Here is a 16,615-nt window from a genome sequence, read left to right on the forward strand (position 1 = left end):
ATATAACTTAGAATTATAGTGAAGAAATTATATTTAATGTCTTCCGATACATTTATGACCTGCTGAGCTCTGAGAGGTCAGATGAGTATACCGAGGGGCCGTTCACCGTACTGTGTCACCAAATTAAACCTGATGTGAGTCCGGATGTCAGTGACTGTTCCAGCCACACTACAGAGTCATTAAAACTTTAATAAATATCATCACTGCTGCTCACATGCTGCAAACACAGTGGTCATCGAGCACCTGTATTTCTAAGTTAATGAAGTTCAAACACAGTAAATGAGTGAAATGAGGTTTTCAGTTTTATTTGTCATATGCAAGTTAGCACAGGGTCAACATTGCAATGAAATGTGTTTGATGAGCAGAAGACAGTCACTCAGCAGCATGGTACAGTAGAATAAAATAAAATAAAATAAAATAATAAAAAATAAATAGAAAAATAGTAAAGAGCAAAATATTAGAGAGACGTAGTAAAAGAGAAAAGGTGACTAAATATATATGTATCTATAAATATATGTACACTAGTGATTAAATAAAGAAAATCTTGAAAACGAATATGACGGGGAGCAGCAGTACAAACTGAACAGTCCAAAGTTTTTCACTGGTACTAAATTATTACAGTATTGCACTTTTTAAATATAAATATCAATAACAATAAGTGGAGAGACCAGTGCAGATTAAACAGAGTACTTGTGAAGCTGCAGGGTAGCTTCTGAGTGCTGTGTTGTGTGTGTTTAAGTGTTGTGGTTGAGGTGTCGTATGGCTTGGTGGTAAAAACTGTTTTTAAGTCTTGTAGTCCGAGCAGACAGACTCCTGTAACGTCTGCTAGATGGTAACAAGGAGAACAGCTGATGTGCTGGGTGGCTGTGGTCCTTGATGATGCTGTGTGCTTTACGGAGGCATCGCTGGAGATAAATGTCCTGAATGGCAGGAAGCCTCGTGCCAGTGATGTGCTCTGCTACCTTCACCACCCTCTGTAGTGATTTACGGCTGCTGGCAGAGCACCTTCTGTACCAAACTGTAATGCAGCTCGTCAGCAAGCTCTCAATTGCACACCTGTAGAAATTTGAGGTGATGTTGGTGTTCATGCCAAACTTCCTCAGCCTCCTCAGGAAGTAAAGCCGCTGGCGAGCTTTCCTGATAGCAGTGTCTGTGTGAAGGGTCCAGGAGAGATCCTCGGTGATGTTGACTCCAAGGAATTTGAAGCTGCTGACCCTTTCGACCTTGAGACCGTTGATGTGGATGGGCTGGTGTTCCCTGACTGGTCATTTCCGGTAGTCCACTATCATTTCTCTAGTTTTGCTGATGTTGAGAGTCAGGTTATTTTCCAGACACCACTCGTACAGCGCCATCACCTCCTCTCTATAGGCCGTCTCATCGTTGTCTGTGATGAGGCCTATGATGGTTGTGTCATGCACAAACTTGATGATGATGTTGGACTCGTGTTTAGCAACACAGTCAACACATTCTCACTCCCAACTCGTCAAATGTGTGACGCATGGTCAGGCTCCCTCTGCTTCACCCCCCTCGCGTCGAGAATTGACGTGCAGGGTCCTCCTATTGAATACTATAGAGCTCCCTAAACGTTGTTTATTGACGACAAGAGATTGCTGCGAAAGAGCCTGTTGTCCGTATATTTATACATTTCCGAAATCACATTGTAGTGACGTGTACTGAACACAATAAATTATATAATGTAAACAACTACCTGAGAAACAGCAGATACAGCAGATAAATTAATTATAGGCTATTACTTTTGTATCGTTTATTGCATTTATCGAGGGAGAGGTGTATGCTGGGTAATGGCACAGCTAGCGACTGGGTGACTTTATTCACCTCCTTCAGCTGTTATCTGTCCATCAGGCTTTATTAGCAGAAATCAGTCCCATAGATATGGGTCATCTCCCGCTAGATTGTTCAGAAGGTTGTTCTCATCCATCCAGATGGAGGATCACTAACAGGAGCGTGGAAGACTCCAGAATCCACTCTGGCTGGAATCCGGTGGATACAGCAGTGTTACAGGTAAGACCATTTAAACGGACAGCATTTATAGAATGACTATTAAAAGTCAGCGAGTGTCAATAATGTTAATGTGGTTATGTTAGTAATACAGCGAGTGCTAATATAACAGCTTTAAGATGCATTTGTAGATATTATTACGTGTTTTACCGTCTTTATGGTGCTAGCTTAAAGTTACGGTGTAAACGTTAGCTTATATTGTAGTAAAGCTGTTACTGTTTAAACGATGTTGGGACAGAAATATTAGCTTCTGTCATGACTGATGAAGTTACTAGTTAATAAAGTTTCCAGTAAAGTGATTAATCGCAGCCACAGATTGACAGTAAATATCTCGATTAGCTTCAATGCATCTGTAATAAATATGTGCAAGTTTCAGTGCTTCGTTTAAACTGTATGATACTTATACTGACCCAGGGTCAGTGTAAATACAATCCTAGCTGTGTGAACAAAGCCTGGCTCCTTTAATCCTGCATGACAAACCTCAGGATGCAGGTTATTATTACTCTTTCCTGCTGGCACACCTGTCACACCTGAGAGTCAGCTAGAAACTTACAGTGACGTGGACATCATGCAAAGACTGCCAGACTCTGTAATACTGTAAATGATCAGTGACTCAGGTTAACACTAAACTTTAAACAGTCCCTCTGTGTCTCTGTGTGTGCTGAACATTTAGGATTAAGTCAGGCTGCATTGACTGTGGGACTTTCCTGTGTTAAAAGCAGGTTGAAGATGGCTCAGAAACATTTGAAGATTAAAATTTAGCATTATGGCTGCTGGTGGTTTGTAAAGCCTCTACTCAGCTGTATTTTTGTTACTAATTTATGTAACACAGATTACAGAAGAGCAAAGATGAGCACTCTTGCTTAATCCTTAATACTTTAAACCAGAACTGGATTGGAAATCCAAAAATCCAGATTCTTCTTCCACAGTTTCATTTGTCAGTGTGGGTCTGCTGAGTCACCTGAAGAACTCATTTCATTCATTCTCCACGATGTTGATTTACAGAAATGTTTCACAGGAACTGATTCCTCCCAAAGGGTGAACTAGTGTGTTTCCATCGATTATCTCTGTATGAATGTACTTCTTAAATGAAGGCAAGTGTTTGTCCTGTTTTGTTCCTCAGGTACAGTACACGTACTGTACCCGCCTGATATTAAGGGCAGGCGGTCAACACTGGGGGAAGACAAGAAGCTGACGTACTTCCAAGAGGGAGCTGCAGTGAGGACACAGCCTGGTCACTGAGGTCAGAGGTCAGAATCTGAAACAGCTCAGGTTTATATTTTAGGGGTTATAAAAAAATTGAAATGTATTTATAAAGAAACCTTTAAATAATATTTCAAATAATAGTCATAATTATGATTATTATTAGAAATATCAAACATTTAAGTGATGGTAAATGGCCTGTATTTATATAGCGCTTTACATATCCAGTAATCCACCCATTCACACACTGGTGATGGCAAGCTACGTTGTAACCACAGCCACCCTGGGGCGCACTGACAGAGGCGAGGCTGCCGGACACTGGCGCCACCGGGCTCTCTGACCACCACCAGTAGGTAACGGGTGAAGTGTCTTTGCCCAAGGACACAACGACCGAGACTGTCCGAGCCGGGGCTCGAACCGGCAACCTCCCGATTACAAGGCGAACTCCCAACTCTTGAGCCACGATATCAAACATTTAAGTGGATTTTCTGTTACACGTATTGTCTTAGCCCTGCGATAACTGGCAGCCTGTCTTTGTCCTGTATCAGCTGGGATAGGCTTCATCCTCCCGCGACCTTGAATTGGATACATGAATTATATTGAATTGTATTCCAATTATGTAATCTGATCATTTACAAACTCAAGGTATCCAATCAAAATGTAAGTAATAATGTTAAAAATGGGAAAGCAGAAATAAGTGTGACATGAATGTAAATGTGTGAGCTGACATAGAGGACAGCTACATGCAGTCTGAAAAACCTTTGTTGTCAAGTTTGCAGGTCTATCACGAGACATTCTTACATAGAAGAGACTGTTAAAGTCTCTAACTCAGTGAAGCATTATTGGTCCCGTCTGTTTGGATAAACATAGTAAGCTGATGTTTGTCCATTTATTGACACATTTTCTCAAGTGCTTATCCAGTTCAGGATCACAGTGGAGCTGCAGCTGGATATGTTCGGTAAAGAAACCTTACAAAAGTTAACAATATACCTGCATCTCTGTACGTTGTTGTCCACAGGATGAGAAAATCAAACTGGAAGACTGTGGAACATGTTAATAAATGTTTGTGTTTATGCCTGTGTCTTTCACAGGAGGCACTGAAAGGTTTCCCTAATAGTTCCTGGTGAATCAAAGCAGAACCATAAAGGCTGCTGGACTGCATCATGGCCTTACCCCTGAGCAGTCATCCTGTTAAAGGAGAAACCAGTTAGAAGCTGTTTTCAAAGTAGCTGAGCAGATTTCATCTCAAGTAAGCGATTAACTGTTTGTTCATTTGTTCTGCCACTTAAAGAACATTTAAGGACGTCTTTTGAGTGTTTAGTTGAATTAATTCTACTGACTCTCATGGTCATTTGTGATTATGGACATATTTTTCATGTACATCAACCATTTAGTAAATTCTATCTATTTAGTAATATCTGTCAGCTATAAAATGTAATATAAATATGACACTCGATATCAGGTGATGGTATTTAATTTAAAGGTTTCTTTGTCCCAATGAGCCATTTACACTGACCAGTGTCACTTTAGCTGTAACACATTCATTATTTAGATCCAACATTTCTAAGAGAAAGAACTGAATGTAAAAAATGGCAGCACTCAGGCCAGGTTTATAGAGATATATGCATGCATTATGAAATTTATGTATCCCAGATCATTATTATTAATCTAGTCCTGGCAGACCCACCCCTTCCTCCCAAGTTAACTGCAACCCAAAAGAACTAGTGGGGGTCATTACACACTCACAACCAGTGTGGGGTAAAAAGAGCCACTAAAAACCTGTCAGCCTGCACAGCTACAGATGTGCTAAAAGCTATAAGAGTTAGAAGCTCTGCTTATGGAGAAACTTTCTAAGCCTAACAGGGGACAGGTACTCCTGCCCAAATAACATGATATAACCCCACATACAGCCCAGCCATAAAGTGAACCAAGTCATTTAGTTAAAGACAGCATGGGACCAAATACATGTAACCAGCCTGCACCCACCTGACATTTCTTCCTCCTGAATTAAATGAATGAATGGATGAAAGTTAAACGACTACAAACCTAAAGCCACTAGTTCCCACACTGGAGCTCCCTGACACTGTGTTAACTGTATTTAGCTTGTATCAACAGTTGTAACAGGCTAAGCTACCTGAGAGACTGCATTGAACGATTGTTTCTATCTTAATGATTTCAGCTCAGATGTTCTGCTTTTTCCTTTAAGTAGATCAAAGCAGCTCGTGCTCTGTCTGCTTCCATTCTGATGGCAAGAAGAAGAAGAATGCTTCAGCGAAGTGGCGTTCATGGTCTCAGTGGACAGTCATGGTCACACACTGCATGTGGTTTTAAAAGCAACATGTCTGTTCACCACAACAATGGAGATGTGTAATATTAGTGCAGCTACGGTTTGTTCTTGAACATCAGTTCTGTTTTCTACTTTGACCACTTAGACCAAAAAAAGTGTTGTTTTCAGATTCTTTCTTTTAAATCTGTAAAGCACCTGTTCATTTTTTATTACAATTAGTTTCACATAAATAGTAGTGTTTCCTTTATGATCTTTTAATGCTTACACTACACTGTACACGTCTACATTAGAGACATTTCTGTTACCTATGTATGAGACTGGGCTGCTTGACTACAATTTGGAAATGGATGCAAAATCACACGGATCGTGCTATTGTTTGTTTTTTAATATGATTCAATTCAATTCAATAAAACTTTATTGATCCTGAAGGTTGACCCCGAGGGAAATTTGGGTTAAGGCCAACACAGGAGGTGTCTGACTAAGCAAAGATTAATCTGAGCCCATTTCTACCTGTCTCTACTGTTTCAACTGTAACTGTCAGGATATATATTTATTCCAGCTCTCATAGGACAAAGGAATGACTCAGACTTGTCAAATGTTCTTTGATTAGATAAACAATGTGAAGTTCACAATTTTCTTACAAATAAAACTATAATGACAAACATGAACAGCTGTGCTTATTTCTGAGACATGATTTTTTTAGAATGTGTTCACATTTAGACAGTGTACATCTGTATGCTGAAACTGTAATGGTGAACCTGAGGTGATGGTCAACACAAGACAAATATATATAAATATAAAACAATATTGAAGTAATGTCTTTACCCTGTGCAGCGTGTGGACGCTGTGCACACAATCACCTTATTCACTGTAGTAAACGTGCACCGCTAGCTCACGTGACTGACTGTCTCCATGGTTACATCGTATATTATTAGCTATGTAAACAGCTTCCAAAGATACCGCCATAGCTCTCTGCAGCTGTAACACTTTCACGCTTTGCAAATCATTTCACGTTTTTGATAGTTATGAAGACAGAATATGTTTTTAAAGACATGCTAGGCTGTTGCTATGGTGGTTGCTGTGGTCTAGGGTGGACTGCGCGTCCAATTCCTGTTATTAGCTGTCCGCCGTAGGAAGGCTGCGTTCCGTTTAGAAGTAGCGCCAGTCTGCCGTAACTCGAACTCAAACCCCGCTTTGTTCTTTAATTAAAGGGCTTTTACAGCCGTTTATGACACACACGCACACACACATAAAACACTTTGCCTCACCATGACAATGCAACTTTACTAAAACCTTTAAAGTATCTGATATAGGATAGAAAAATGAAGCAACCAGAGATTTAATGATGAAGACTCTGGGTTCTGTAGTTCACGTTTTACAGTCCTGAATGACTCACTGCACATCCAAATAATTTATTGAAGAGGAATGCACTTATTACCGTGTTATGTCATGATAAGGTTCACCTGCTGGGGGTTTGATGGATCAGCTGGACAATACAGTCAAAGACAGACTTCATCCATCATATGCAAGAATCCTAGTTGGATTTTTGTTTTCACTCATATTTTAGAACCAAATATTGAAAACAACTGTGACAGACTGGATACCTGGTCAGGGTGTACATTACCTTGTACTCAAGCATCCCAGGACAGAGCCCTGCCCCACCATGAGCCTGGGTGGATACGTGGTTATAATATAAAATGACTGATACTGAATATAAGATAAGATAAGATAAGATAAGATAACCTTTATTAGTCCCACACGTGGGAAATTTGTTTTGTCACAGCAGGAAGTGGACAGTGCAAAAGTTATGAAGCAAAAATTAGAATAAAATAAAATAAGAATAAATACAGTACACAACTGTACAGAATAGAATAAAATAAAAAACTATATACAGTAGAATAAAATAGAATAAAATATGCAATAAGATAAAAATAGAATACAAATGCTATATACAACTGAGTAAAAATACAACGATGCCAGAAAGGATTATTGCACATTAGTGTTATTGCACATGTGTGGATGTGTGTGTTTGATCAGTTAAAGTCTTTGTTGTGGAGTCTGACAGCAGTGGGGAGGAAAGACCTGCGAAATCTCTCCGTCCCACACCGTGGGTGCTGCAGTCTCCCACTGAAGGAGCTGCTCAGTGCTGTCACAGTCTCATGCATGGGGTGGGAGATGTTGTCCAAAAGGGATGACAGCTTAGCCACCATTCTCCTGTCACTCACCACCTCCACTGGGTCCAGAGGGCATCCTAGAACAGAGCTGGCCCTTCGGATCAGCCTGTTCAGTCTCTTCCTGTCCCCAGCAGAGATGCTGCCACCCCAGCAGACCACACCGTAAAAGATGGCTGAGGCCACCACAGAGTCATAGAAGGTCTTCAGGAGTGGGCCCTCCACCCAAACGACCTGAGTCTCCGCAGCAGGTACAGCCTGCTCTGCCCTTTCCTGTAGAGGGCGTCTGAGTTATGAGTCCAGTCCAGTTTGTTGTTCAGATGAACACCAAGGTACCTGTAGCTGTCCACAGCCTCGATGTCCATACCTTGGATGTTCAGTGGTTGCAGTGGAGGATGTTTGTGCCTGCGGAAGTCTACCACCAGCTCCTTGGTTTTACTGGCATTGATCTGGAGGTAGTTCAGCTGGCACCAGTCCACAAAGTCCTGAGTCAGTCCTCTGTACTCCTTGTCGTCCCCATCAGTGATGAGGCCGACTATAGCAGAGTCATCAGAGAACTTCTGCAGGAAGCACTGGGTGGAGTTGTGGGAGAAGTCTGCAGTGTAGATGGTGAAGAGGAACGGAGCCAGAACCCGTTCCTTGTGGGGCCCCGTGACTGCAGACGACCCTGTCCGACACACAGCCCTGAGTCCTCACATACTGTGGTCGGTCGGTGAGGTAGTCCAGAATCCAGGTAGTGAGGTGATGGTCCACTCCAGAGTTCTCCAGCTTGTCCTTCAGAACCGAGGGAAGAATATGACTATTTCATGAAAATCAAATTATAATACAAATTCCTAGGTGTTTGTTATATCCAGCAAGAGATTGATTACATATGTCTGAATTGCTAACCCTAACCCTAGCTCAACAGACCACAATGCCCTGGACTATCACTATTATTACATGCTGTGAACATAAGTAGCTTTGATCACACTTTATGTTGTAAAAGAGAAGGAATATTGATAAAAAGATCAACATTGTGATATTATTTCTTCCAAACTGACCAGAAACATGCTTGTCAGACTCTCACAGCACAGGATCAGACTCACTGTGCATGATGGCTCAGGCCAATGATGTCTGTTAGATTGTCAGTTGTTTAGTACTTCTGTACAGTTATGGTCACCATCTCTATTTCAGTATAATTAATATGCAGGAAACACTAAAAGTTGATTGTCTTCCAATATTCTAGCATAATTAAAAAACTTTGACTTTGTTAGTACATATTGTTACAGTCCTAATGCCAATATGATTCTTCATAACGCCTGCTTTGAAATACTGAACTTTAAAATTGACCTGATGAAAGATAATTTACAGTCTGTCAGGATAATTCTGACTATAAGATCACTGTATTGATCTGAATCCTTCTGAAATGTGCTGTGAATGAATGCTGATGCAACTGACTGTGGGAAAGCTGTTAATAAAATGAATCTGTGACACATGCAACACATTCACAGAGGAAGAGGACACAAAGGGAGGACACGCAGAGGCTGTGTTACAGTCAGAAATCCAAATCTTTAGTCAAAAACAGGCGGCGGTTACAAATAGGAAGACAAGCAGTCCATCAAACAGTCTACAGGGTCAAAGATACAGAGAATTCAAACAGCAGTAAAAAATAACTGGACACTGAAAAACTTAAAGCAATGTGAGACGCAATAAAAGGAAGCAGCGCAGTATATTCACTGAATTATCATCAAATACAAAAGACAAAAACGACGATTTCTAAGGATTATTTGCTTAATTGCGGGTAGACTGTGGCTGGTAAAGATGGAAACATACAGAAAGTAAACTGTGTGAGTTTGGTGAACTTTGTTAGTAACAAATGAGGTAAAAAAAACCAAAACAGACAAAACACAGAAAGAGGCTCTCAGTATTCATTAATAATTAGAAAGCATCTAAACATTCTGGTCGTGGATTTTTACAGTCTTAGTTCCGCTCGCTGTCATTATTATAACCATCATGATCAATGGCGAGGTCCTGAGGTGGGCGGGGCTGTCTCTGGTGATGAAACCATGAAGGAACAGCGTCTGGCACGTGTTGGTGAAACATCCCAGTACACTGGTGTAGTTTCCTCTCCAGCTGTTGGACATTTGACACTTCAACATTAAGGGGAAGAAGAAGAAACAGTGTTAGGTCAGGTGACCACATGGTTTCTAAAATAACTGACAGGAAGTAACCAGGCCGTTAGAAATGGATGGCATGTGTTTATAGTTACTGTAGTTAGGTAACTCTACTTACCAAAAGCAAAGCTGCTGAATGTTGCAGGAACATGCTCATGTGTGGTGGTCATTCAGTGCTGCAGGTCAGACAGTCCAAGACTGATATCCTGCCCATCTGAGAGTTTGAAAACACACATGCAAAGATTTAATTGTATTACAGTCAAAGTGGGATGTTCGATTTTGTCCTTTAAAAATGTTTGTGTATTTGAAAGCACTAACATTTAAGGATGACTCGGATCGTCTCTCTCTAAGAGTGTCTCCTTTAAAGGGGAGACAAGTGTGTCCACTGATCCACGTCACTTTACCTGGATGATGACTCCTCTCTCCTTCACTCAGAAACTGGAGATTTACTTACATCATTACAAAAACATCAAAAACTTCTCCCTTTGATTCCATTTCTCCATTCCTGCTGAACATCAGGCAACAAATATCCCAGTAAATCACAGTAAAATGTAAAGCACATATTTTCTCTGCTTTGTCTAACCTCTGCAGAGCCTCTGTCAAGAAAAACAAATCTGTAAGCATAAAACAAATATACATTTCATAACACTGCACTGGACAAACCTCGGTCAGTTGATTTCCTCTGTGCAGTGCAGACGAGCATCAGTCAGCAAGTCAAGGTGGTGAGATGGACTCGTGTCCTTGGTGACTCTGCTGGTTCTTCTGAGGAAACACCACCGTCTCTCCACACCGTCACCATCTGTGAGCATAGATCAGAATATATATATATATATATATATATATATATATATATATATATATATATATATATATATATATATATATATATATATATATATATATATATATATATATATATATATATATATATATATATATATGTATGTATATATTTCATTTAACAATTGCAACTGAAAGAAATTAAATATTGAACAAAAATATATTGTCACATTCTTCATTCTCAAATACAAATTTCATAAAGTACATTTTTAATTAACAGAAAAATATGAATTACAAAAAATAATTGTATATTATTAAAATATTATGCAACTGTGACCAAAGTCAGAATCATCATTACAGTATTGTGGACTTACTGCTTGTATAATAGTGATAAACTTCAGGGGAGATCATGATGACAGAAAACTGTAAACAACACTCTGAAGTCTGAAGCTTCTTCTCTTGTTTCTGTGACCTCAGCACGCTGACAGACTTGAAGTTGCTAAAGATTTTAAAAGTGATAATTACAGGAAGAAACTTCTCTTTTTCATCGCTTTAATCAAACATTTGATGCCTCAGCTGTCTCAGTCCTAAAGCATTCTGCAACTACAACTAACCTGAGGAGGCTTGGATTTGGCTGCAGGTGCCCCTGTACATCCTTCTCAGCAGCACACATGTGGGTACCATTTAATCACACTGCTTCCTGAGCTTTGCCTCATCACAAGACTAAAGGTGGCATCCCGTGTCACAGTCTTATCATCATCCAATTGGAGAAGAAACATTTACAGGTCTCCTGGTTTTGTTTTCTGATCCTGCAAAAAGACTGAGGACAACAAAGCCCAGAGAACACGAGATACACAACATCCAACATTCAGACTCAACAGCCTCCATAAAGGAAGAGCACCAGGTTGGTCCAGTTATACTAGATATGAGCATACTTCACATTACTGTGTATCAATAATAAGCAAGAGACAAACTTTGAAGATGCAGAGCATGATGTCCCATCATCAGTCTGTAAACAAATATCCACCAGGCTTCTTTGTTGGCAGAGGTGAAGATTCTCCCATCAGGGATCAGTAGAGTGTATTAACCTGTGGTATAAGCAGCAGTCACTGAAATATTACTGTTTCAGATATGAAATCTGCCACATAAAGCCAGGGTGGGAGGGATCTCTGCAAACTGACTTACCTCTGCAAGTGTGAGGCTCAACAAAAATCTGACTCTCCAGTCACAGACAAACAAAAAAACTCCAGCTGGGAGATAGAAAACGCTGCCTGGGTCTTGCTGGATGTTGCTGGTCAGAGTCTCACATTAGCAGAGTGCTTCTTGGTCCCACTGACCCATGTGGACAGTGACTGTGGAGAACTGTTCTGGAAAACAGAAAAGAGAATTAAAATGACAAAAAGCCAAATTTCCACAAAGACTCTCTTAGAATCAGCAATCAGAAAATCATTGGTTCATATTACAATTAAATATGACCCGGCTCCTTAAATGTAAGCAGTTAAGATCTGATTTGATTTACATCCTTCACACAGCACATTTGTCCAGGCTGTCAGGTAAACATAGAATTAATCTCAGGTAACATGACTCAGAGTAGAGATTCAGTAAGAAAGATTGCCAGCTCTAATATTATTACCACACCAACAGCTCAGATTTCTAGAACTATTTAAACAAATGTCTTCTGAATATTCAATTCAGGTTCACAGTGGGAGGGGGGGGTATCATGGAATTTTGTAAATAAAGTCTGCAACAGAGAAAGAGCTGTGATCAAGCTATTTATTACTGCGCGCAGGAGAGCCAACACACATCAAACATCACAGTTCACAGTCATGTCAGCTCTGCCACAGAAGTGGTGCTCCCACTCCTCTTTGCATTCCAAGGAAGAGGAAGTTACAAACTGATCATACCACACTTCACGTGCCTCGCTATGAAACCTAACGAATCAATGGTCAAGCTGTTTTGTGCCCTTGGCCTTATCAGCACCTGTAAAGGGAGTTGTTTTCTCAAACTGCTGATGCTGAAGTAAGTTCATCTAGTTTTAGAAACTTTCACTGAACAGTCTATAACAGTGTCACAACTAAGCATATGAATAAGCACTTAAATACCTTAAATGAGAATAATAGAAACTTTCTATTAGAGCCTGTCCCAGTAGTCATAGGTAGAGCACACCTGGACAGGTACCAGTCAGTCAGAGGACTAACAGAGAGACAGACATCAGAGTAACAAATCTATTTAAAATCAATGTAAGCTTGCTGCAGCTGTATGTATGAACATGTGTTTCTGTGCTCACAGTCCACCTCTCAGGAACCTGCAGTTCATTTTAAGTCTACTTTAAACAGACCTCACAAAAGGCTGATGTGGCTGGATCAGTAGTCTGATTTAAGTACGATACCTTTGGCCAGGGATTAATCTGGTACATCGCTTCACTGCAGTCTTACATATTATCCCCACACCTGAATAAAAAATATTGATATTTACAAATAACAGATTCTGCTGATGCAGCCTGACTCAATCCTAGATGTTCAGCACACACAGAGACACAGAGGGACTGTTTAAAGTTTAGTGTTAACCTGAGTCACTGATCATTTACAGTATTACAGTCTGGCAGTCTTTGCATGATGTCCACGTCACTGTAAGTTTCTAGCTGACTCTCAGGTGTGACAGGTGTGCCAGCAGGAAAGAGTAATAATAACCTGCATCCTGAGGTTTGTCATGCAGGATTAAAGGAGCCAGGCTTTGTTCACACAGCTAGGATTGTATTTTACACTGACCCTGGGTCAGTATAAGTATCATACAGTTTAAACGAAGCACTGAAACTTGCACATATTTATTACAGATGCATTGAAGCTAATCGGGATATTTACTGTTAATCTGTGGCTGCGATTAATCACTTTACTGGAAACTTTATTAACTAGTAACTTCATCAGTCATGACAGAAGCTAATATTTCTGTCCCAACATCGTTTAAACAGTAACAGCTTTACTACAATATAAGCTAACGTTTACACCGTAACTTTAAGCTAGCACCATAAAGACGGTAAAACACGTAATAATATCTACAAATGCATCTTAAAGCTGTTATATTAGCACTCGGTGTATTACTAACATAACCACATTAACATTATTGACACTCGCTGACTTTTAATAGTCATTCTATAAATGCTGTCCGTTTAAATGGTCTTACCTGTAACACTGCTGTATCCACCGGATTCCAGCCAGAGTGGATTCTGGAGTCTTCCACGCTCCTGTTAGTGATCCTCCATCTGGATGGATGATAACAACCTTCTGAACAATCTAGCAGGTGGATGGCCCATATCTCTGGGACTGATTTCTGCTAATAACGCCCATTGTATGGACTGATAACAGCCGAAACGGGTTAATAAAGTCACCGTGTCGCTAGCTGTGCCATTACCCAGCATACACCTCTCCCTCGATAAATGCAATAAATGATACAAAAGTAATAGCCTATAATTAATTTATCTGCTGTATCTGCTGTTTCTCAGGTAGTTGTTTACATTATATAATATATTGTGTTCAGTACACGTCACTACAATGTGATTTCGGAAATGTATAAATATACGGACAACAGGCTCTTCCACGGCAATCTGTTGTCGTCAATAAACAACGTTTAGGGAGCTCTATAGTATTCAATAGGAGGACCCTGCACGTCAATTCTCGACGCGAGGGGGGTGAAGCAGAGGGAGCCTGACCATGTGTAACGGAGTTAAAAAGACATCTGAAAAACATGCACTTACTTAATTATTATTTTAAGTGTGAATTTTATCATTTTTTTTGTTGTATTTTATTTTGAAAACCCAGAAACCGGATCTCACTCTAGCGTTTAGAAGCTGCTAAGGCTTCCGCTCCTCACAGCGCGCGTTTGCACTGTGAGGGTAAGTTCTGTAATGAAAGGCTCTGGCATTTTTATGGTTTCTGGTGTGAATGTTGATACATAAGTTGTACATGTCGATGTATATAGGTTTAAATTGATGTTAGGATGTTACTGTGTAACCGAAACAAAGGCTGGTTGCTGTTAAAAGGTGTTTGTGCCGTATTTATGCTCTTTGGCAGTAAGCTTCTGTCGGCCCCCTAGTGGTTGCTGCGTATAGCAGGAAATGTGTTTGGATTTACTGTTTTTCTGTGCTTTTTGTAATGTTGTTTTACATTGTAGGAGCTACAATTGCTGTACCACCAGAAGACACCTGTTAAGTGTTTTCTGTCTTCTGCAGGTACGTGAGCTTGTTAACAGTCATTTTGTCTGCAAAGCACAAGCAAGTGAAAATGTAATGCGCTACTGTTAATTTGTCCACTAGAGGGAAATGTTTAGCCAGTGATATTTTTGTTATCCTGTTATTTTGTTTTATACGGTTGTGAAATGTATTTTTATAAGTGATAAGATTTCTTTTTGTATACAAGTTCAGTGTGACAGACTGTAAAATTGAAGAAATGATTATTTTCCATCTTTTCTTTATTAAGAAGTTGATTGTATGTCTGTTTACACAGCGCGCGTTTGCACTGTGAGGGAGCTACAATTGCTGTACCACCAGAAGACACCTGTTAAGTGTTTTCTGTCTTCTGCAGGAATAAACCGTGAAAAGCCAAACCTTTCTGAGCGTCTGTGATTTATGAAGGACGGAAGCGTTACACATGCGTCACACATTTGACGAGTTGGGAGTGAGAACGTGTTGGAGTGTCTTGATCCCTGCCACATGTTTCTGGTTTGTGTTAAAGTGTTCCTCGATGCGCTGTTTGAATCTGCGTTTGGATTCTTTGATGCCTTTAGATCAGACGCCTCTTTGTAGGTTTGTTGGTCTCCTGATCTGAAGGCGCTGCTCTCAGTAGAGCTGCACCTCACTGTTGAGCCATGGCTTCTGCTTTGGGAACACTTTGTCTTTGTTGTTGTTCCACTCTCAGTGCAGATGTATGAGAGTGCAGCAGATGTGTGGCCCTCCAAGTCTGTTCCTTCTGTGAATACACTCCAGACCATATTGTCCAAACAGTCCTGCAGGGCTGTGGTGGATCCACAGTCTAGTGTGGACTGTGTTACTTCTGGGTCTTAGAGACAAGGTTTGGATTTCTGAGGATGTTTCTGGGGGATCTAGTTTGGGTTAAATTATAGTTCTGCATTCTTCATCATCATTTCACTTATTTCTTGGTGTTCACATCTCATTTATTTCCCTTTCCTTATACAACTGTTAGTTCATGCTGGTTTAAATGAGTCCTAAACTTCATTGTATGTGACATTAAACATCTTAAATGTAACTTTCTGTAGCAAAGAAAGCTGCAGGAGCCCAGGTTTCATCTCCACACACATCAGGAGCAGCTGCTCCATCACAAACACCACAGAAGAAGAACAACACTGGATCAGATTTAATGTAACCGGCTGTTTTTATCTGGATTTATTTGACCGGGACAGAGTTCATGTTCATGGACATCAGGATAAAAACAGAAGATGGAAACCTGCCAGATTTGAGCTGCTCATGTGTCGTCCCTGGGCAGGTCACATGACTCTATCCAACATACAAAGACACACAGACACACAAGAAAAGCCAGAGAAACAAAGACAAATCCAAACAATCCATCATACTGAGTTAAAGTGATCACAGGTCTGCTTTGTTGGAGCCTTCAAAGTGTCATATTTGTTCCTTTATTACTACCACTGAAGGCCACGCCCCTCTGGTCATGTGACCATGTGGTTTGTAGGAACACTCCTCTTCCTCAGAGGATCCACCTGTGCTTCCTCTCCTCCACCTGTTACAGTGAGGGAACGTCCTCCATGATGGAGGAGCTGCTGGAAAGTGCTGAGAGTTTCCTCCAGAGTGAGACCTCTGTCACAGTTCAGAGGATCTACGGCAGCAGAGACCTTCATGGACACTAAAAGTCTCAAACACACAACAACAACATCACACTGACTCCACTCTGACATCACTGATCAATAATCAAACAGATCAAACTGATTGATCAGCCATCAGAGGATCAATGGAGCTGCTTCTGTTCCTGATGTTT

The 16,615-nt window shown here is 40.5% G+C and overlaps 2 long non-coding RNA genes across 6 annotated transcripts; one reads left to right on the top strand and one right to left on the bottom strand.

Annotated features, from left to right (window-relative positions):
• The first annotated feature begins 3,218 nt into the window (after window positions 1–3,218).
• Window positions 3,219–6,111, top strand: LOC120439186. Its single transcript, XR_005612448.1, has 3 exons — window positions 3,219–3,269; window positions 4,314–4,471; window positions 5,429–6,111. It is a non-coding gene; the product is annotated as an uncharacterized LOC120439186 (long non-coding RNA).
• Window positions 6,112–9,032: 2,921 nt separating this feature from the next.
• Window positions 9,033–13,848, bottom strand: LOC120438059. Of its 5 annotated transcripts, XR_005611634.1 has the most exons (7): window positions 13,794–13,848; window positions 11,799–11,980; window positions 11,228–11,433; window positions 10,988–11,112; window positions 10,497–10,632; window positions 9,952–10,047; window positions 9,033–9,809 (listed from the first exon to the last, which is right to left on the bottom strand). It is a non-coding gene; the product is annotated as an uncharacterized LOC120438059 (long non-coding RNA). The 5 variants fall into 5 exon arrangements; XR_005611633.1 differs by lacking the exons at window positions 11,799–11,980; window positions 13,794–13,848 and having other exon boundaries at window positions 9,035–9,809; window positions 11,228–11,580; XR_005611635.1 differs by lacking the exons at window positions 9,033–9,809; window positions 9,952–10,047; window positions 11,799–11,980; window positions 13,794–13,848 and adding an exon at window positions 10,252–10,338 and having other exon boundaries at window positions 11,228–11,580.
• Window positions 13,849–16,615: the final 2,767 nt, after the last annotated feature.

The sequence above is a fragment of the Oreochromis aureus genome, linkage group 3, assembly GCF_013358895.1.
Source record: "Oreochromis aureus strain Israel breed Guangdong linkage group 3, ZZ_aureus, whole genome shotgun sequence".
Classification (NCBI taxonomy): domain Eukaryota; kingdom Metazoa; phylum Chordata; class Actinopteri; order Cichliformes; family Cichlidae; genus Oreochromis; species Oreochromis aureus.